Below are 21,010 nucleotides of genomic sequence, written 5' to 3'. Positions count from 1 at the left end.
TAAAGATTTAGAAATAGAAGTACTTATATATTGCTGGGGAGAATGTAAATTAAGACCTATTTGTAAAGTAGGATGGCTTTATTTATTAAAATGTTAAATACATTATACCTTTGACCCAGCAATACTATTATTGAAAATGTAACCTATAAAAATAAAAGCACCAGCTGAGGACATGTATATGAAGATATTTAATGCAATAATATTTCTAGTAGAATAAAAACTCCAACAGGTAGCAACCTGAATATCTGTCAAAGGTGAAATGGCTGAACATATTGTGGTACCTGTAAGATCTATAGCCCTGAAGCGAATTAAAAGAGTGAAACAGATTTATACCTACCTATGATGTATTATTTAGTGGGAAAAATAAATTGGAAAATAATAAAGTATGATCCCATTCTGACAAAACAAATAACCACAGACATACACCAATCCTTTGTCCATTTAAATAAGAGCTTTGAGAAAGATATGGAAGGATATACACCAAACAGATCAAGACCAGTTATCTCAGAGGATGGAAATGAGTAGAGGGAGGAGATTATGACTTTTTCTTTATACATCTTCCAATTGTTTAATTAGTTACAATGAACATTAAGTATTACTTTATGGGAAAATAATGAAGAAAATAAAAACAAACAACAGAGAAACAGAGAGAGCAGAGAAAGAACATGATGTTACACGTTACTCATTTACCTTTACATGGGATACGTAACAGTACTGATTGTCACTTTCTTTTTTGGTCGAAAAAGAACAAATTTTAAAAAAAAATTTTGTTGAGTGGAAAAAAGGTGCACTTTATTCCTAAGCATTATGCCTTTTATTAAAGGAAACAATCTTTACTTTAAAAAAAGAAACTAATTTAAATAAATTAAAAAAAAAAAAAAGAAATTCCCCCTTTAAAATCCAAAAGAAAGCCTAAAGCTTTGGCTTGAAACTGCCCTGTGTAGGTGGTGTGTGGGCTGTTTCTGTGCTGTTAACTGTTTTCCATGGCTTGGTGCCCTTGATTGCCTTCCTTCCCTAAACCCAATTAAACACACTTCTGGGAGTGTACTGTCTGCTGGGAACCAAAACGCCTTGCAAACCGCAGCAGCTCTGCTCACAAGGCTCTTTTGGTCTCCAAGCAGATGCTTTGGCTTCTCTATCAAATGGATCCTAGAATCTAGAGAAGTGAAATGGATTGTTCTGCAAACCATTTGTGATAGGAGAAAGGAGAGTAAATGCTTTTGCCTCGTGGATGGAATAAAAAAGAAGAGGAACAACAGCATGACAACGAGCTCCTAAAGAAGAGCTGCCTAGGCTGAATCTGCCATTTCAGTTATCTGGGAGGTATACTCTGCCCTCCCCTGCTGGAATGCTCTGCTTTTAACTTTTCCTATTTCATTGATAATAAATATTTCGTTGCAATAATGACACCTCACATTTCTCCAGCACTTCATATCTTATTTGATCTTCACAATGACTCTGGGATCAGTTCGTAATCATTCCCACTTACAGATGAAAACGAGGCCCAGAGAAGTTAAAGATCTTTTTAGGTCACACAGCAAGTTGATAACGCAGGGGCCGGCGGGCGGTGGTGGTGGGGGGTGGGGAGGGGATGGGATGGGGCTGCTGTACACACGCAGGTCTCTAAACCCCAAGTCCAGTAGGGAGCTCAGGTTTAAAATCACAGAAAGGGGAACTACAAGCAAGCCAATGAATAAAAACAGGATCTTGGGAGGAATGGATTCTTCTTGCCCCTTAAGAAGAAATTCTAGATCAGGAGTCATATTCTATACCATCTTGGAGAGAACCCTGAGTAAGAGAAGAAAAATTCCAGGCCTCGCCAGGCCCCTCCCTAATTCTCTTACCCTTCTCCTCACCTTTACCTTCACCCATTTCTCTCTCCCCTGTCCCTCCACGCTCTAGCCACACTGCCTCTTTCAGTTTCTCCGACATTGCACATGCTCTCCAGCCTCGGGCCCTTTCACAGGTGTATTTCTCTCTACATGGATTATTCTTTCCCACTCCACAGCACCCCTCCTCCCCCCACCTCCCGCCTTGGCTCTTAACATAACTGACTCCTCGTCTCAGTTTAAACACCTCTCCAAGCCAGGCTGCCCTGACACGTGCTCCTCCTCAGCCATCACTCACCCTGTTCATAACACTGCTACTTGTCCTCGTAAGCTTCCTGTTGAGAAAGGACCAGGGCTGTTTTAACATAACGCTGTCTACCGACTTGCCCAGTGCCTGGCAGATATTAGATGCTCAATAAACATTGGTGAAATACATGAAAATGTATGGAACTGAAGGCTCGTCTCGAATGCTACTGTCCCTCCACTTTCTCGGGCACAGCACTGTCCCTGCCTTAGGGCACATAATAACGTGCTAGGATTTCCTAAGTCGTCTTTTCCTGTCAGACACCTAGCTGCTTACGAGTCTTCCCTCGGCATTCCCCAGAGCATCTTGCATAACGCCCAACACGGAAAGGGTTCTCGAGGTGGATGAATCCCTGTAGACACACCGGAAAGTACAAAGGAAGGCTGTGGCCTCTAACCTACCACAGATAAGTGGTTGCTCCTACCCAGGGGCCTGCAGCACAGAGCACGAGCACCTTTGAGATAGGCAAACAGACTCTGCCCAGGGAGAAATTAAATTAGTAAACTTAAAATGCAGTGGTAGTGTGAGGGTGAGGGTGCAGGGGGTGGGCACAAGCATGCTAATGGGAGCTTACATGGGCAGACATTTTCTGGTGCTTGACTGGAAATGTGTATCAGAGACTTAAAAAAGTTCATCCACTTCAACCTAGCCACGCCTTATTAAAAACTCAGAGAAATATAATCAGTGGGTAATGACTTAAGCCTGTTTTTCTGTACTGTCTAGAGCTTTCCCTCCATGAACATGTTCTAATTTTGTATCCTAAAAATAAAGGGGGGGGGGCACAATAAATGCTATAAAAACAAACCAACAGAAAACTCAGTGGTGATTTTAAATTACGAAATCAGCCATTCCTATGTTTCCTCACTTAAAACTTGGAATTGCAGATTCAGAGTCCTCGAAGGTGGGGCCCCTACATTTGTGAAGGTATTTCCTTTCTTTGTCTGAAGCCACGTGGGATAGCTAGGTGCCAGGAGTAAATGCTTCAGCGAGGCCAGCTCTCATGCTCCCTAATGCGAATGCTGGCCAAGCTCGGAGAGTGAGGGAATGGAGGGAAGGCTTGGGAGTAATCAGCCCAGTTCAAGGTCAGGACCCCCGTCCACTGAGCTACTGTCACGATTCACGCACCTGCCTGTCTTCCTCAATGTACTGAGAGAACTCCACAAGACCACAGGCTCTTAATCAGCCTTCCCTCTAGCCTCGTGCTTAGTACCAGTTGGCCCTCTGGTACAGTCTGTTAAACATCAGAGACCACACCTATAAAGCACTAAAAACCCGACTGACTGACCTCTGTCCTTGGGACATAATGAGAATGCATTAGCTACCAAATACTTCATTTCCTGAGTGCCCTGCAGGTCCATTATTCAATTTCAATTCAGGAAAATCAAGTTGAACATCAGTAATTTCTTGGAAGATTAAAGAGACTCCTTTTAAATAAAGTTAGGAAATGCTTGCTTCCTCCAATGAGAGCGGATGCATTTTAATCTGCAATTCAGAGTCATTCAGCATCTCAGCTGATTGCAACTTCTACAGAAAGCACTCTTTGAAGGAGCAGTACGCAAAGTTTTCATAAGGCATTTGTGAAAGACTTCCAGGAGGCAGTGAGCTCAGCCTTGAGTCATGATTAATGATTTGTTTCCAAGAACTTTAGATTTTCCATGTCTGTCTCCACTTAGGAATTACTTCTGGCCCCTTGTGAAAACACTCTGCAGAGCTAACTGGGCACCTCGGCTTCTTGTCACACTCATAAAGTAACACCTGTCACCAGCTTCTTCCTTAAGCAGGTGGGCCAGGGTCGTCTGGTCCCGGGAGAACAGCACCCATGTCTGCTTTTGGCCTCAGCACCTGACTGGGCGACAGGCAGCAGCACTGAGGCTGGCCTTGAAGGGCCAGTGTGGCAGCTCCAGGGCCCATCACAGGAGGCTGCAGCACAGCTGAGGTCAGAGATGACTTCAGATTCCTCATACAAATATCATCCTGTGACTGAGGGGTCAGGTGCCTATGTACATTGGCCAGTGTTCTCTCTGGAAACCATAAAGCAGCTCATCGCGAGCGTGTATTTGCATGCCAGCTAAGTGCGTTAAAGCTTTAACCTATTTCATTCTCGTGGTACCTCTCTGAGGCAGATACAACTGTGCCCCACTCCCCCCCCACAAGGGAAGCAGGCTCTGTGAGGGGAACCGATCTGTCCGGGATGGCTCAGTGAGGAGGTGGTGACGGCAGAACTTTTACTGCTATCCTTGCCAACTTCTCATTGAACCATAAATTGTCTTAAGTGACAGGGACTATAGACACCAACCAGTCCAGGGGCAGCCAAGGGAGAGACAGGAGACCAGAGAGAGCTACAGACTGCGCAAGGGAAGGGTACGGTTGGTAACAAAAGGGAGAACGCACTGCCTAAAGGCATTCAAATTCAAATGAAAACGAAAAGCCTGACCCCTTGGACTTCTGACTCTAGGTCAGGCTTCCTCGTTTTATCGAGGGAGAAACTGAGATCTGGGAAGGTGATAGGGAAAAGGCAGTACAGTTCAAAGGATTCGGGAAAGCCAGTTCTCATGAGGAAATGCAGCTCTATCACCTGTTACCTGGGAGGCCTTGGGCAAGTCACTTCACTGCTCTGTGCCTTTTGCGTATAAAATGGAGATAATCTCTGCCTCACATCACTGCGGTGAAGATGAAAAGGAATGAACATACGCAAGATGCTCAGCCCTGTGTGTGACATGTATTTAGGAAGATATAAAAGACAAACAAGAGCTTGGGACATAGTAGTCTCTTCCGCGACCTACCTCCTCTCCCAAGAGGCCCTCAGTTCGCTGCCGGGGTGCAGGTGGGATACATGAGGAAAAGCACACTGATAACTGTGCTGACTCTGATGGCACAGAAGGAGAAACCAAAGCCACCCCCGTCTGGTTCCTGATGGTGGCCTGGACTGAAGGGCACGAGGCCACCCACATTTCCATTCCCCGCACCCCAAACAGGAACAAGGACTGGGTACTTACTTCCAGAGTATTACCTCCTCATTATCACCCTGGGGGGCTGGGGGGAGGTGGAGACCTGGCCTTCCTGCTGCCCGTGCCCTCGCCCATGGCAGCAAACAGTCCACCTTCAAAGGGCTGAGCTGCGGGGGACGGCCACAGTTCCTGATATGCCACAGGGCTTTGCGAACCCTCCTGGTAACCAAGATCTCAACTCAAGCAAAGAGTTTTTAAATGCTACCTCTTACTCAGAGTTAGGGTCTCCGACGGCCTTAAGAATAAAGATCCCTTAAACTGCCAAGACCTGGAACCTCTGCGACTCGAAATCCAAGATGTGACAACTATCGCTTTTCTTTGTACTCTGGCTCACGTCATCCTTCCCCAGCAGCAGGGGAGGCCATGTCTAGATGAAATGGAGCGGGAAGCGAGGCAAATAGAGATTTCTGTCTAAGGCCATGCCACCCTGAACGTGCCCGATCTCGTCTGATCTCGGAAGCTAAGCAGGGTCGGGCCTGGTCAGTACTGGGATGGAAGACCACTTAGGAAGACCAGGTGCTGTAGATGTAAAAAAAAAAAGAGAGGGAGAGAGAGAGATTTCCCCTCCTCTTCGCCCTCTCTTTCACCAAGCTAGAAACTAGGACGTTGGGCTTTAAGTTAAAATTCGGTATGATGTGTGTCCTCTGTACCTATGTGTTAGGCTTTCTACCAGGCAATGGGGTACAGTGACGGACGAGACTGACTCACGAGAGTATGCGTACAGACATGGGGACCCGAAGTTATGCAATTCCGTAAGTGTAGTTCTGGTGAGCACTCAGAATGAGTCTGGGCTGACAAGGGGGCACACAGTGGAGACTCAGCCTCAGCCAGTGGGGTTGGGGGTGATACCGACTACCTCGGGTTACCTACGGGGAGGAGCACCCCACGCAGGAGTCATGACATCTAGGAGATGCCCAATCACATTAATCCTTTTCCTCCTGCCTCCCCATTGTGTGCACACACGCACGCACACGCGCGCACGCACACACACACACACACACATCATCATCACGCCGAAACTTTCTCTTTCTTCAGGAACACCAAACCTGATGAAACCGTAAACACTCAGAAGTAACTTAATGGTGCCTGTCTTACGTCCTCTTTTAACTCTCCTAGAGGTACCAGTATTTAGGCACTCTGACTCTGGGAACTGGAAAACCAAGGGCCCTTTGCTTCTCAAGCACTAAGGGTTCTCAAAGCGGAAAGAAAAACCGATGGTTTATTTCAAGTTGAATTTGGAAATATATAGTGATCATCTAGTTTCAGCCCCTCATTTACATACGAATGAGTAAACTGAAGCCCAGACAGTGTGAAACCCTTGCTCAGCCTCGCACGGCTCCCTTGGGTGGCCCTTCTAACACAGAGTGGCTCTTTGTTTTTTAAAGCTGAAGTCTTTCTCCTCTCACTGCGATTCTTCAATTATTTTTACCTGCTGGCCAGGGAAGTGGGTGACACACAGCAGCCATGTATTTCAAGCCACCTGAGAATCCTCCGCTCAGGCACCCTTGGGGAGGGCCTGGGACAGCAAGGCCCCTCCCTTCCCTCTGCACAGAGGGTGGCTGAGTAGGTTTAAAATCCTGAAAACAGACCCGATGAATAAAATGCCCATGGGCTTACATGCTCTGTTTATTTTTTAGGTATAAACGGCAACTTTTTTTTAAAAGGAAGCAGTAACAATATCACAAAGCCAAAGTTAAAGGTTTCTAACGCTTCTTTCCACCTTGGAGTTCTCCACACAGTTCCAGCAGCTCTGGGGCATATGTGATGAGATAACTTCATGAAATCTAATCATACCTGTACCTTAAATTTAAAATATCGATGTTACATCTGTCTGAGGGTAAGTCTCCACTGTGTGAAGGGGAAAACTGTTGGGAATTTTCACTCTGAGAGACATTTCTCTCTAGAATGTTTAAATTTTTTTTACAACACCTTTGTAATCAGAAAAAAAGAAAGGATTTTACAAACACAATCGCTAAGGGAGGAGTTATTTCTTCACCTATATTTGGCCCAAACAGCTGCTTTTAAACCTCTAGATACTGTGCCAAAGTTCTTTGGGTAAAAAAGTAAAACAGCATTTGAATGGAGCCCATCTGTGAGACTTGAGGCTCAGATTCCAGCCCTAGAGAGTTTCAGACAAAGCCATAATTTTCAGAGTAACAATGTATCATAATATAAAAATAGACACTGTGTGATCAACAGGCTAGAAAGCAGGCTCTACAAAGAGCTCTGCCTCTGAGCCCTGCTTCTCCCTAGGCGTGGGAGGATGGAGTTCTACTTACAAGAGCAAAGAATTTCTTCACAGTCCAGGGGTCCTCCGTCAGAAGAGAAGGCTGAATTTAAGAAGCCAGGATTCAAAACACCTCCCTTTTGAGGGTAAGCCAGATTAAGCAGACCAGGCAGGATTGATTCTCTCCTGCCCTCTCTCTCCGTCTCTCTGTGTTTTCTAAATGAAATGCACTTCGAGGTTTTAGTGGGTGTTTCCCATGTCTCGGGCCAAGTAAGTCCCCATTTGTTGTAACCCAATGCTCAGTCTGATGATGTCAACCACTCAGCTCCCTTGCTCAGTTTCCACCTCGCCGTCCACAGGAGAGATCCATTTCCTTTGGACAATGAGCCAGGGGGCTGTAACTGCATCCCGGGCTGTCACATTTGCCTAACATCCTTCCTTCAATTTTCAACACCGCTGCCTTACTGACAAAAGGCTTCCTATGCACTCACTGGGCCAGGGCTCCCCGCAAAGTCCCTTTACCTCTTAGTCACTGCTGACTGTGGGCTATCTGGTTTGCTTTGCTGTGTTTTAATTCACTTCTCTGGTGTATAATATACTAGGCTGGAGTGGAGGTCTGCTCCCCCACCTACTCCCCATCTCTCTTCCTGTTCAATTTTCCAAGCTGTTTAATTTCTCCATAGTTTCTTAAAGGTACGCTAGGTACAGTGCTTGTGTGAGTTTGTCCTTCACGGGAGATGACACGTGCCCACATGAAAGGCTCGTAAAGAGCACTGGTATGTTGCCTGGGGAACTGGGTTCTGATCTCGGTCACGCAGCTAACTGAATGCATGCCTTAAGCAAGTCACCTCTCTCCCAGGATCAAATAAGATGATGGCTTTGGTGTCTTCCACTTCTGTAATTCAGTGACTGAGGCATTTAATGAATGCAACATAAGGAATTTTACTACAAGCTGATTAACTACATGCTTGAAGGTGAGAGGAGTCAGAGGCCCCTACTCAAGAGGTCAGGCTCGGCCTGGCTCCTTCGACCTCCTACATGGTGGAGCCTGTTTCTCTGGGAGAAAACCCGAAAGAATTCACTAAACAAGTCCTGGGGGACACTGGAAGAGGCAGCATAAACTGCTAGATAAGATAAAGAAGCAAGAGACTTTAACTGTCCTTAGGGACTAACACAGAACAGTAGTGCTTACAAGAGATAATAATAATCTCTTGTATTTGTAGAGTGCCTGATGGGAGAGACATGCAAAACCTCCCTACTTCTGAGTCCAGGGGAAAGCAATGCGACGGATGGAGTGATTAGGGGCATCAATTTGGGAGCCAGAGATGCGGATCTGAGTCCTGTTTGACTTAACTTCTCTGAACTTCAATTTGTTCTGTTGTGTTTTTAACTGTAGAACGCGATCCTCGGCCTCCATTTCAGGGCTGTGAGAATAACGCATGCAAGGTAGCTGAAGTTATCCGGCACATCCTGAGTGTTGGTAGGTGGTGCCTCTCATTTTTGTACCTAATCTCACTACATTCTCGCTTCAGGAGAATTAGGTATGTAGGGGCTGCATTATTAATCTCCTTTTCCTGAACAGGAAAATAAAACACAGAAAAGTTAAGTGACGTGCCCAAGGGCCACACAGCTCAAGAGGAAAGGGCCAGATCTGGAAACTGAGTCTTTGGACTCCTACTTAGGCCAGCACATATGCCAGTGCTACTTCTCAAAAAATGGTTATTTCACCAAGCCTGGCCCTTATTTTTCAATGGGATCATCCCCACTTAGAAAAATGAGCTAAGCTAACGTCTTTGTGCCTTGGTCTCTCAAAGTAAAACAAGGATAATAGCATTTATCCTGCAAAGTTCTTATGTGGATAAGTGCCTGGCACATACTACAAGTTGAAAAATACTTGCAAGAATAAGCTGCGCTATTCTAATAGTGAAGACATTATTTTCTAATTCTGACTCAGTTTTACCATCTGCTGCCCTGAGGATGATGTGACAATGAATGAATAAAGGTCATGACTGTCAGGAAGCCAGAAAAGGGTCCAGTATTCCCCTAGGCCGTCAGGATGAGTGAGGAACAGAAGCCCTCAGAGCTGTCCGGTGTGGGCCTCAGCAATGACACTCGGCTTGGATGCACTGGAGGCCGGGGCCATCGTTTGGCTATGACTTTATTCCAGAAGCCCAGTAACAGCAGGAAATGAAGCTGGGCTCTTGACAGGTCAGTTTACTGACATCGCCCTTAGTGCTTTGACTCATGCGTGTTCTATTATGTGAGTGAAAATAATAGTAAGGAGCCCATTCATAAAAACAGATACAGATTTCTTCTACAACTTATACTTTGTATCACTTGCCTTGCAGACTGAATAACTGCTCATTGTGATACAATCCATGGACAACACCAGCTCACTTTGTCTTCTGACAATGGCAGATATACTTTGTGCACTGGGGCCATGCTTGGTGCTGAGTACTCTATAAATACCACTTTATGTCTTCCTTGCAATAGTCAGACGCAGGAGGTATTATTAATATTCTCATCTTACAAATGTGGAAACTGACATATACAGAGACTGACCAATCTACAAAGTAACAGAGCCCATGCTCCAAGCCAGGACAGTCTGTGGACCGGCCTGTATTTTAAGTCTCTTACTTTACTGCCTCTTAAAGGGTTTCCCTGCAGGAGACTCGGTGATTCTTCACAGCCAGCACTTTGGGCTCCATTTGAGGAGAAAGGAAGCTGGCGGCTGCTTCAGAGCGCGGAGCTGGCCGGAAGGGCTGACAGCCCCTTTGCCACAAGCCGCCCTCAATCCCCACCTCCTCACTCCCAGTCTAAAAGGGGTCTCTTCCTCCTCTGAATTTCCTTACTACTTTATCTGTTTCTCAAGAAACTTATCCTAGTCTCTTTGAGGCATATTTGTTTCTGGGTAGATCTTATTTGGCTAGAATTTGAGCTTCTTAAGAAAAAGATCCATGTCCAATTTACAAGCATTCTGTACATGAGGCACTTTTTAAAATAAAAAACCCATAAACAAAAACAAAACTTTTATCAAATGTTTACCATATGCCAGATAATATTCTAACATAATCTTAATTATTTAAAAAAAAAAAAGTAAAATACAAAAAGAACCGGAAAAAAGAGAGGAAAATCATCCATCATCCTATCACCCAGAAATAACCAGTTAACCACCTCTGGTACAGACGTATAAAGAATCACACCTACACTCAACAATATTTTGAAATCAGACACTTAAGTCAATGCAGGGGCGGGATTGATCCCATAAAAAGTGACAAAGAAAGGCTCGATTTGTTTGTTTGTTTCTTTGAGAGTACACCTGGCTGCTTTCCTACGGGGTGGGTTTTCTGAGGCTCTACTTCCCGGTCCCCCTCAGACTACTGCTGATGTGTCAGAAGAGCTGGCAGAGGGAAGCCTGATGGCCATGAGTGTGCACCTGGAAAATGGACAGTGGGGTTGCAGGATACCACACTGCCCCTCCTGGCCTTTCTTCAGCCTTCTCAAGACCCGCTTTCCACCAGCTAGACATAGGGTTCAGATCAGGGCAGTTATGGTAAAGATGGATCTTCACTTTTGAGTTAATTTTCAACAATCTTAGTCTCATCGATGTTTACAGCTGAAAAGAGCATGTGATCACCTCATCTTCCAGTTGAGGAATGCCAGACCCAGAAAACGCAGGACATTTCCCGACTGCACAACCCGGTGCCCTCGCAGTAGGAAGACCTGCTGTAGGTTCCAGGCTCTCCCTTGCCACTGCACTTTGCCACTTGCCACTGAACTCTGACATCGTACTCAGCCATCAGATCGCAGATTAAACATCACTTCCTTAGGGAGGCCTTCCACCTGGGCCAAGTTAGGCTCCCCCTGCCGTATGGGTCCTATGGCACCCTCTATTTCTCCTCTCATAACCCTCAGCATACGTTATTGTAAGTACATGTTTCCCTGCCAGACTACAAGCTCCATGAGACCAAAACTTGTCTCCCTTGTTCACTGCTACAGAACAGGAAACTCAATAAATATTTTCTAAATATTTTCTAAACCATTGGGTAGTCCAAGCAATAGCTTGGTAAATTGAGGTAAAGCAACAGCATGCTTTAAAAAGGCATTATGTCTTTTAAACTGCAAACCAGGCTTTCCTTCTTGCACAGTCAGCTCCCTACCCCGCTCCCACCTTTCACAGGTCAGGAAGCTCTGCAGATCCTCAGGCAAACACAGGAGGGCTCTTTAAGTGAACAGAAAGATCTGCCTGGGGCCATACAGGGCTTCTAGTTACAGACCAGGCATCCTATTCAGTCCTTTCAAGGGCCCTCAGTCTAACTGCTGCCCAGGTGCCCTAAAGCGAAGTACATCCATTCAACCTGCGGGTGGTGAAGACTACAGGGCAAACAAACGACCAATTCTAGGGGAAGCCAAGCCTGTCTCCTAAAAGAAGTCTTTTATTATTAATTACAAATGGCAAAGAAACAAACAAACAAACAACCATCAAAGAGCATCTGAGGAAAACCAATGAATAAAGAGAAAATGAACCCTATAATGAAAAAGGAAATTCGGACAAATGAGAAGCTTTTTAAAAAGTTCTATCTTCAGGAATTCTGAAGATACTATGTCCATAAAACATAACAGAAGCTGACAAAACTGGGTTCTTGGAAATTAACCATATGAATAGTGAAATTAACAATAAACAAATTAACAATATGACTAGAAAATAAGAAAAGTCAATCTTTCAAAATATAGGGGGTAAAAATTCACAGGACAAAGAACAACAATCCAGGAAGTTCACATCAGACTAAGTGGGAATTCCAGAAAAAGAACAGAAAAGGAAAAAAAGACAATAGGAAATTATCTAAGAAATCATGTGGAAAATTTCCCAGAGCTGAAGAAAGACTGCATCTTCCAACTGAAAAGTTTAAGAAGTGCTGAGGAGGAGGAAAAGAAACCATACCTACATATAGTTTCCTAACCTTTCATAATGAAGAAGGAAAAAATCCTACGACTTTCTGGAGAGACAACTAAACTGTTTCAAAAGAAAAGAATCATTTCTTACCAGCAATCTGGGGGGCCTGAAGACGATGGAGCGATACTTTCTAAGGGAAACTTCTACAAGGAAAATGACTTGGGACCTAGAATTTATACTCAGCTGAGCAATAAGGACATTTGCAGACATGCGAGAACTTAGAACAATTTATCTCTCATGCACTGTTTTCTCAGTAAACTCCTTCGCCTAAACGAGTGTTTAAATTCAGAAGATCTTAAAAGCAGGGATCTAACAAGAGAGGTAAAAGGATCACTGAGGATGATGATGAGGGTAGCTCCGGGACCTGGCGGACCCGCAGGCCTAGAGAGCCCAGTCTGAGGACGGGAAGCGGGGTGGAAGGCACAGGAAAACAAAACCGACAGATTCCTTGACAGCCTTGCCGAACACTGTATTGAAAGTCTATGGGAAAGCGTGGAAAGAATTAAGGAAAACTGAGTATATTAAAGCAGCAGCTAGTAGTAAGTCCAGGAAACACAGTTAGACAGAAAGGAAAAATGAGAACATTACTGGCTCAGCAGTAAACGATATTTCCCATGCCATAACATTGTAAAACATCGAATGCTGACTCGATTAAAAAAAAAAAAGGTGTGATGCTGGGAGAGAAGGGTAAGGAGAAGTGTGAGTGGGGCTGTGCTATTTACAGAAAAGCTAAAGCCTCACATGCCACCCCAGGAGGTCAACAGGTAATACCTAAAACTGGCAAAGAAAAGAAAGAGCACTGTGGTCGTGTGCGGTCCTGGTGAGATTCTGAGCTGAACGAAAAATACTTAAGTTAATTACTACTAATAAGGGATCATTATTTATGTGTGGTGAGAGTAGTGTACATATATATATATATATAATGTATAGTAGTGTGTGTATGTGTATGTGTATAGGAGTCCTCTTAGAGATACATGCTAAAGTAGTTACTAATGCAATGAACTCTGTTATCTAACGGTAGGGGGAAAAATGGCTGCAGGCATCAATGAACTAAGGCTGGAATTGATTCTGGAAGCTGGGCAATGGCTTCTGCATATGTTTGAAAATTTCCACATTAAAAAAGTTTAAAGAGCGAGAGACAGCTATCGAAGCATGTTATTTAAACTACAGAAAGAAAAATACTAGAACAAACAGCTAACAGGATCAAAAGTATATACTCTTGGGAACAAAACAGGAGGGAAGGGAAAGAAGGGGAGGGGGCAGGGGACGGCTGTTTTTTAGTGTAAGTTTTTAATGATATTTGACCTTAAAAAGAACATTATGTACATTTGTCATTCTGACAAAAATGGAATTAATTAAAAAAAAAAAAAAGAAATGAAGGTAGTATTATTTAACGAAATGGAGGTAACCCCCAGAAGAGCTAACAGCAGAAAAATTAAATGGCTGCCTCGGGGTGAGGGAGTAAGCAGGAGAAGCTTTTTTGTATTTAAATTTTTTAATGATGTTCATGTATTACTTTTATTTTTTTAAAAAGTTATCTATTATTAACAGTTACTGCTGTCAGCTTTTCGCAGGGCCTTTTGCTGATTCTGACATCGACAAACTGGATTTGTTACTCCGGGTGAAAAATACTAAACTACTCAGGGTGAATATCTCCACATTAAATGTGACAATAACTATTATTGCTACTTAACTATTGTCTACCATTTGTCGGTGCTTTATATTTGTTATTTCTAATATGTGTAACACTCCTGCAAGGCAGTTACTGATATTCCCATTTTACAGATGAAAAAACTGAGGCTGAGAGACATTAGCCATTTGCTTGGGGTCACAAAGTTGGCCGGGCTTGGGGGACTCTTTCCACAACCTTACTTTTCTCCTTTACAGTCTACTGGTTCCATATAGTCCAAAACGTACTTTTACATAGACTTCCTCATCAACTCCATGAAACAGGAGAGGCAAGATTATCCTCACTTGACAGAGAAGAAACTAAAGGTAGGAAAAGTTAGGTAACATGCCCAAGAATCTTTCATCCCTTATCACCCATCCCCTCAATAGCAAAATGTCAAGTTATTCGTAACTTCCTCATGGGCATCTGACATAAGAGTCATTGTTAACGAATGCAGATGAAACAGGAATTTAAGAGACTTATTTTTTCCAAAGGAAATATGGTAATAAACCATGGAATGTCCTCAGTTGTCTAATGTCAGCATTTTGTTTGAGTCCCCAAAGGGGCTCTCAAAATGTCAGTGCCTGCCTGCCTGCAGATCGGCTGCTGGCATAGGCAGCTTGCAGCACTTCCTACAACCACTGCCACTCTTCTTGGCCCCAAAAGAAAGGAATGAGCCATGCGTGCTTCTGCCCTGAAAAGAGAATGTCTATCTCCTAAATCTACTTCTGTCAATGGCCATGTGGCCCACGGCTTTTTATAGTTGCCAGGAATCTTAGATCCTGCTACTCTAGAGCAGAGGCACGTTTGTAAAGCTGTACAACAGGCTGTGTAGGGGTGGAGCTAAAAGTGGGGAACTGAAGGGCCTGAATATCTGGCCCCTGGTTACCTCAAGCCCGAGGTAGCCAACGGCTCTGCCTGGGAAGGAAGCAGTCCAGGATATGGGCATGAGTTCCATGAGCCTGGTGTGAGATGCTGCTCCCTGGGCTGTCCTGGCATCTGAACAATGGCCAAGCAGCAACGAGGGGGAAGAAGCTGTTTACTTGAGTTCGAACTATTAATAGCACCAGCAATCTGCACATATTTGGATGACAAATTTCTGAGCTTTAAGTGAGCGATGCTCTGCTCCTGGACAATTTCACCAAACACATTCGTTCCCCACACCCGCTCCCTAACACATGTTGCCCTCGGGATGTTTTATTTAAGTTGCTAAATTGAAAAAAGATTATAAAAAGAAACCACATATTAAGAACAAGTGACTTCTAATCCATTTGTCTACAAGTCTAAACTACATAGTATCATTTTCCTTAACACTTGAATCGAAGATTAAACTTTAATACATGTGTATTCTATAAAAAATACAACTGAAATACTAACAGCACCTGAATGAGGTCTCTATTTTAACATGTACTAAACATGTAATGATGCTGAACCCTGCTCAAGATCTGTGAAGAGAATGTTTGTTATGACAGTTTTCATAGGATGATAAAAGGCTTTACAGAACAGATCCACAAACAATATAATCACATACGCATTCCAAACAAATGACATCATTTAATCAAATGACATCGAATAATCACACACACATTCCAAACAAATGTCATCATTACCCACCGATTCTGGGGCAGAAACAGTTGCAGTGTCCTATGCTCAGCAATGTCCCCTCTCCCCACTGCATGCCAAACAGGAGAGAGGTTTGACTGTAACAAAAAGATGTGCAGAGCCTTCTGCAGTTTTAACTCACAGAAGGTATTACGTACCCCTGCCAACAAATCCGTTTGCAAAAACCAGCCTACCTCTAAAAGCTGCCTGTTTTTCTAGCAAAAGCAATGCTGATCAGCCAGCTCCCGAGCCAGGCACTATGGCCTAATTTCTGAAGGGGTGTTGTTAATCGTCGTGTACACTGGCTAAATTGTTGGAGACTTCCAGTCCTGTCGCACGATACTGACAGGAACTAGCATAGAAAGAAAAAGCAGCAAGTGAGAAGAAAGGTCTATAGTGTGGGGGGTGATGCTCGACAGTTAATTTAGGGAGAAGGAACAGAAAGGATTGAATAAGCTTTCAATACCCTACTTTTAAAAATCAGAAGACAAGTGCTGGAGAGGGTCAAAGAAACATGTCTATATACACCAAGGGAATGTAAATTATTTTAGAAATTTTTTTGCAAGTCAATTTGTCAATACTATATTGGCCAAAATTTTTAATGCATGTAATCTTTGACCCTACAATTCTACCTCTAGGGATTTAAAGAATATCTTCTTTATTCAGAGCTTAGCTGAAATGTCAGCTCTTTAGGACTTCCCCAAACCACCCAACCTAAGGTAACCACCCATCTACCTATCACATCACTTTCTTTCGTCTGCATGACACTGCTATTTTTCTTGTCCATTAATTTGTTTATTGTCTGTCTTTCACTGCTACCTCCTCACCCCAATAAAATGTCAGCTTTATCAGAGTAGGGTCTGTCTAATATACTGCTCTTCCTGTATATTGGACACAGCCAGAAACTTTACAGGATCATCATTAAATCTTATAGCTATACAAGGTTTCTATTATGATTTCATTTTTAAAATGAGCTAACTGAGGCACAGCTTAAGTCTAGTGAATGGCCGGTAAGTAATAGTAGGAATACACATAACAGTAGGAATACACATAACTGGCGTGTTAACCACCTCTCTCAAAAAGAATCCCAAGTTTCACAGTGCATACTTTCTGACCAAGCAATTCTAGTTTTGGAAATTTATTACTTAGAGATAATCAGACAAGAATACATTGTTATATACGCCTTTACTTACTGCAGATTGCTTATAGCAGCAAATATTGAAAATATGTTTAGGCAAGTCACCAGTTAGCTATAAGCCTCAAGTTTACTTTTGGTAAACAGAGGCCCCCATCTCAGAGACTCTGAGGATTTAATGAGAGAACGTACAGTTCCTGGCTCCTAACATTTCGCTGTTGTTGCTTACGTGCATTTATATCTCTAAAACGATATCACTATACTAAATAGTTAATAAAGGCTATCTCTGGTCAGCAGGGGTATTACAGGGGGCAGGAGGCCATTAACTAAATTGTATACTTCCATGTTGTTCTAATTTTCATAAAATGCATATTAATGTTATCTCATTAAAAATAAACATATTACTATTTTTCAAAAGAGAAGGAAGAAAATAGAACTGTAGGAACTTAAACAGAGGAGTGGACTCAGTGTATGGGGGGCAGTGAGGGAAGTTAGGAAATCTTAAAACAAAAATGTTCCTCCTCTTTTATTCTATGTAAGGACAAGCCTTTCAAAGTGCTGAGGGTCCCGTCCGCCCTCCTGTGTTACAGGCACATTCACAGTGAAGTGAAGGAGATGCTCAATAAGAATATAGACCTACAGAATTTGAGACGGCCTCATGAGATTTGAGACGATGTTAAAATATATAGACAAAAAAGAAAAGTTCTTTAAACCCTACATCAGCCTTCTAAAGAGAAAGACTCCTGTCAAATGGAAAGCAGTTTTGGCTGCTGACCTGTTTTTGGGTTCTGCCATGCAAAAAAATAACAGAAATAAAACACCAACATTTAAAATAATTTGACAAAGTCTTCGTAGACATAGACACATAGACACACAGACACAGACACAGACAGACAGACACACACACATGACAGAAAAAAAAAAAAGCTTAAGGTGTCCTTGTAGCTCTGCACAATAAAGAAAAAAAGAACTGGAGTTCCAGGGAAAACCTGTGCGGGATAAAAGGGGACAGGAGCAAGGGGCTGGGAAGATGGCACATGTCTAGAATTTCTGACCTCTTCCTGGGACTCCCAAGCCATCTGCAAAGCTGGCAATAAATAATACTTACGAGTGCTTTTTGGTCTTGATGGAAACCATGGAAGGGGTTGCTGAGTTTCGATTCTGAGCCGGCAGGTCGAGAAACAGAGAAAGAGACAGAGATAACCAGGAAGAACATAAGCCACACCTTCGCCCCCAAGGAATCTCCAGAATTTTAAGGAAAACGCTGGGCTTCTACAGGGCATGAAACAAAGGGTCAAGTGATCTGATGTAGATCTTAAAGCACGAAACATACCTGGGTTATATACAGCTTACTTATCAAGTGGGATCAAGGAACACATTGACCTGTGTGAGTGAAAATAAGTTGACTAGATTACTCCACACCTTTGAAAAGCTTTTTACAACCTGTGCAATGGTTCCTACTCATTTTAGGTCACATGTTTCTTTGAGAATGTAATGAAAGCTAAGATGCTATTCTTCGAAAATGCATACCTGCAAATGAACGTAATTCCAAGGGGTCTGTGGAACCCCTGAAGGCTATCTGTGGATCCATTACAGGTATGCAGTTCTTGACCAAGTTTAAGAACTCCTGCTCTAGGGAAACCGCAAGAGTGTTGATGGACGTTGCTTGCAGCTTATGTGGGAGACAAAAGAACATTGCCAAGATTCATTCCTTTGTAAACATTTGTTGGCGATCCAATACACCACATCCTGAAGGTATAAAGATAAATGCACTGTGATCGTTGTACTAGACAGTACAGTGAGTTAAAATGAAATGAGGGAAGGAAAGAAGCAAACAGATCACTACACTAGTGTGGGGGATAAGTCAGACTAACCTCACCTCCCAACTTCTTTTTTGGCTCTAGGACTTACTAACTACAATGTAACAAGAGGTGGAATGACTGACATGAATACTGAGCACAAGAAGAGGAAAGCAACAAGGGGCCAGCATGCTGGTGACATTTTAAATAACCAGCCTGCTCTTCTATTGCCTTTTTGATTTCCTTCTGTGTCTGCAGAAAAATATCTCAAACAAAACAAAACCCAGAGCTCTTTAATAAACAGTAACCATGATTTTTTTTTTTTTTTATAAACATCACTTTAAGGAATTAACTCAACTAAAAGATTGTTCTGGTAAATTCCTCTAATGCTAAGAGAAGCCTTCAATTCACATTGTTGGTCTGCATTCTTAGATCAGCAAATATTTACTGAGCTCTGAAATCATAACAACGTCTGCTATCTGCATTGCTTGGGGGACTTTCACCTAGACTGTCCCTATTTTCTGTAACACTATCTCCTTTAAGTGCTCATACTCCCATTTAATAGAAGAAAAGGAAGCAAAGTAAGGCAAAGTGACTTGCCTAGGGTCATTTATAGCTAATTAAGTCCTACAGCCAAAATCGGAACACAGATGACCCTAAGCTAGAAGGGAAAATGACGGTAATGACAGAAACAGGGAAGCCAGAGAGGTTAGGTAGTAGCTAGCGGGGATACAGAGTGGAGAGAATATGTTAACGTGACACTGTTAAAGCATGGATGTTGAAAGCAGCTGGACTTGAAGACAAATCCCAGTTTGGGCTCCACTTACTAGCTGTGTGACCTCAGGCAAATCACTCTACCTCTCTGAATTCTGGTCTCTCATTTGTTAACTGAAGAAGCGCGTCTATCTCATTGAAATGTAGGGAGGTAGAGGTTAGAACAGAAGGTAGACAGAGAAGTGGAGAGGTGCTAATTTCTTCTTTCACAGAGATACAAAGTGGGTGGATTAAGACGGCCATTTCAGCCAATAGATGAACTAAACATCCAGTAACCCTTCTTCCAAAATACCTCCAATGATAGGCACCATCACCCTAACAAATGCATGGCTGAGCTTAAAAGCAAGCATGGGAAATTTTCTAAGGCCAAATAAGAAGCATAAATCCAGCAAATAAGCAAGCACCACAGCTGTGAAAGACAACTGCAATTCTAACAATACAGAGCTACTTATCTAAGTTAACTGTTTAAAATGACAAATGAAGAAAAAAAGTGTGTGTGTGTGTGTGTGTGTGTAGCTTATTCAGAATTTTGGAGGTAACCACCACAATCTAAAAACTATTAAAGTAAAAAACAAGTAGCTCTCAGGAGAAAACTTGAATAAGTGGGAGTTTTTTTTGTTTTGTTTTACTTTTTTCTTTATATCTTTCTGTTCTACTGGATGTTTATTTTTGTGTATATGCATTAACTTGTATAATTTTTATTAAATTGGCAAAGGAAGGAAGGTTAGTAATACTCTGCCATCACCTACCATAATAAGCAGTAATGGAATGAATAACATAAATATAAATCTCAGAAGAAATTGTCTTATGACTAAAATATTCTGCTTTAAATGTGCCTTATCAAAGATTTTCTTTTGTACTGATAATACCCAGTATTGTGGAGAGATGGGAAAATGTAGGTGAGAATGGAAAACGCCACAACATTCCTAAAAGGCAATTTCGTAACACTGAAATCCTTACGGGCACGAGGAGTATATGGGAACTCTCTGTACTTTCTGCTCAATCTTGTTTGAACCTAAAACTGGTCTACAAAATAAAGTTAACTAATTAAAAAAAAGTGTACATGTCCTTTCACCTAGTCATGTCACTGGGCATTTGCCCTAGAGAAATCATTATAGATGAATGCAAAGACTTGACCTAAGGTTGTTCACTTCCACACTGCTTAGAAAGTGAAAAGCTGAAAATAGTCCTAAAAGTCCATAATTGGGAGTACCTAAATAAACCTTGGTACTTCTAAAGAGTGGAACATCACGCAGTCACAATAAGTGATGCTACGGAAGAAGATCTAATGACATGGGAAAAAAACAGTCTAATTTTAAAATGTTAAGGTGTATATAGGAGGGTTTCCTATTTGGAAAAGGGAAAATAGTATTTTGCATAAAAAAGAACATGAAACAGTAACACTGCAAGGTAATTTTATTTTTTTCTTTTAGTCTATTGGTATTTAAAATTTTTTCTACAAAGCATTATTTTTGTAATAACACAGTATTCTATAAAAAGAAAAATATAAAAAGCTATTTTTAAGTTCCTTTCGACGATACATACCAAGTGCTACAAATATGTACACACTCTTACTTATAATGAGGGCGACATCTATAACAGGAGTATATAACAGTGAAAAAAATGGAAATAACCAAAATATCAAACACATTGCCTAGCTGTTAAAAATGGTGGAGAGACATGGACCACATTCTGCCAGCCAAGCGTGG

General features: G+C 42.5%; 1 protein-coding gene and 1 pseudogene across 7 annotated transcripts in view; one reads left to right on the top strand and one right to left on the bottom strand.

The window, feature by feature from the left end:
* The window catches only part of PKIG (cAMP-dependent protein kinase inhibitor gamma), a 71,945-nt gene that overhangs the window by 21,364 nt on the left and 29,571 nt on the right, over positions 1 to 21,010 (bottom strand). Inside the window, exon 1 of one of the 7 annotated variants that reach the window (XM_039864408.1) lies at positions 18,062 to 18,079. The exons of 2 other annotated variants lie outside the window; for them this stretch is intronic. The gene's annotated coding sequence lies outside the window, so the exon portion shown is untranslated. Of the gene's footprint in view, positions 1 to 7,420; positions 7,604 to 15,605; positions 15,624 to 17,836; positions 17,855 to 18,061; positions 18,080 to 21,010 lie in introns of those variants that run through there. 4 more of the 7 variants (XM_039864406.1, XM_039864407.1, XM_039864405.1 and 1 more) reach the window with 4 other exon arrangements.
* LOC120604276 (uncharacterized) lies at positions 5,551 to 5,669 on the top strand (annotated as a pseudogene).

This window comes from Pteropus medius, unplaced genomic scaffold, assembly GCF_902729225.1.
Source record: "Pteropus medius unplaced genomic scaffold, Ma_sr-lr_union100, whole genome shotgun sequence".
Classification (NCBI taxonomy): Eukaryota; Metazoa; Chordata; class Mammalia; order Chiroptera; family Pteropodidae; genus Pteropus; species Pteropus medius.
Note: the sequence above shows the minus strand (reverse complement) of the source record. Positions and strands in the feature narration are given on the sequence as shown.